Source organism: Protopterus annectens, chromosome 16.part0 (genome assembly GCF_019279795.1).
Source record: "Protopterus annectens isolate FY-2018-M chromosome 16.part0, PAN1.0, whole genome shotgun sequence".
NCBI classification, from domain to species: Eukaryota; Metazoa; Chordata; order Ceratodontiformes; family Protopteridae; genus Protopterus; species Protopterus annectens.
This window is the reverse complement of record NC_056750.1, coordinates 217,808,990-217,810,865: the sequence shown is the minus strand read 5'-3', so window position 1 is coordinate 217,810,865 and position 1,876 is coordinate 217,808,990. Positions and strand designations below refer to the sequence as shown.

The window sequence follows — 1,876 nt, the reverse complement described above, 5'->3', positions numbered from 1 at the left end:
AGCCTGAGTAATGAGATGCACCACATGGAAGTGCTTTCTTAGCGCAGTATTAAGGTGGTCATCACAACTGCTGGTTGCTGTGATCTGTTATAATGCTTTGTCTTCGGTCAATGTGTTACTTGATGGAGACTCTGTTATTCCCATAGGGGATGATGACACATTTTTTGGCAGTGAGGCTAAGGTCATGGTTTTAATTCCAGTTAGTGGTGTCAATAAGGCCTTTGTTTTTGATGTCAACATCAGTTGTGATGTTATAGCTCATAACTTGCAATCATCTGTGAACTTCGTTACACAGAGTGGCTCTGTGTATGACTTTAGCTATGAGAAGTAGATGACGAGCAGCAGAGGACCTATGGCCGATCCCTGTGTAATTCCACTGTTTGGCAGACTGAGTATGAGGCCGCTGTTTTTACGCAGTGTCTTCTATGTGTGAGCCAGTTTGCAACCAACCTAGTGATAAAGGAGGTTGATGCATGGTTTGTTCAGTTTATCAATATTTGCAGAGTGATTAATGATATCAGAGGCCTTGTCCGGATGTAGGTAGTCTGGATGCACTGCCTAATCCTTCATCCACAGACAGGGAGAACAGGCATGATCTCCCTTTCACATAGCCAGATCTCATGGGGTCTGAAGTTTGGATATTTCAAAAGTATTTGTTAATCAGTGAACACGATGATCCATTCCCTAACTTTACCAATGTAAATTAGGCTAAGGGGTGGGACGATAATTACCAGGGTCTGTATTCGTTCACCCTTTTTGTAGTGTGATGACTGCAGCAGTACACTGTTGGGTAGGGAAAAATACATGAATAGATGCCGTTACTACAGAGGACACACTGATGTGGTTTCTTGAATTCTTGGATGTAGGAAATGTTTCTAAGGTTCATGGAGAGCTTGTTCCATGCAAGAGCAGGGAAGTAGCTGCAGAGATTACATCCAATAGATTTTTTAGGTTTGTGAATTTGTAAGAGACATTGGTCAGACCTTCTGAGGGGTCGAGGGGGCTTATAGAGGGAGGCAAGTGAGGAAATACTAGGGCAAAAAGAGGGCTTATTCAAAATAGTATGGATAATGAGAAGATGGGTAAATAAGAGTGATTAGGAAACACTAGCCAGCTGAGTGTCAAGAGAGCATGACAGAGACATCTTGAGGGTAGATTGGCTGCAAATCTAGCAACTTTGTTGTAGGTGGTTTCAAGTTTGGAAAGTATATAATTATTTATTTGTTTGTTTGTTTATTAATTTATTTATTTGTCTTTGTTGACCAGGAACAGTCTGACTGGGCAAAACCCATCTTCAGTGGAGGCCCAAGGAGAAAATCTGTACATTGCATTCCCTGGTGGTCTAGTGGTTAGGATTTGGCACTCTTACTGTCATGGCCCAGGCTCGATTCCTGGTCAGGGAATTTCAATGGACTTTGCTCAGTTTACTAGAGCTCCTCAGTGTTTGTCATCTTTTGTGGCTCCATTAACCAGAGCTGCTTGGTGTTTGGCATCTTTTTCCAGAGGTCCAGAGTGATTCTGCTTTAATCCAAGGCATCCAAGACAAAAATCAAGTAAATAAGTATACTTTGTGTTTCTATTGCACTTTTAAAACTGCATTGTGTCTGATTACTGCATTATTTCTGCCTTTTTACTGTTGTGACTGCATTATTTTTTGCACTTGTTCTCAAATGTATTGTTAACCTAGATAACATAGTCTAGCTTCAGATATGCTGACTCTAGCCTGTTTCAGTTACTCTTGAACACTAAACCAGCCATCTCACATTATGAGGAGCTCTCCTTCACCCCGTGGCAGAAAAGTGTAAAGCCAGCATTGTCTGAGTTAGGGATTGTAGGATCAAGGTTCAGTGTGTGCTTTCCTATTGGTAGATTAGCT

At 41.5% G+C, this 1,876-nt stretch overlaps 1 non-coding gene across 1 annotated transcript; it reads left to right on the top strand.

The window, feature by feature from the left end:
- Positions 1-1,331: 1,331 nt before the first annotated feature.
- Positions 1,332-1,403, top strand: TRNAK-CUU. The gene has a single exon. It is a non-coding gene; the product is annotated as a tRNA-Lys (tRNA).
- Positions 1,404-1,876: the final 473 nt, after the last annotated feature.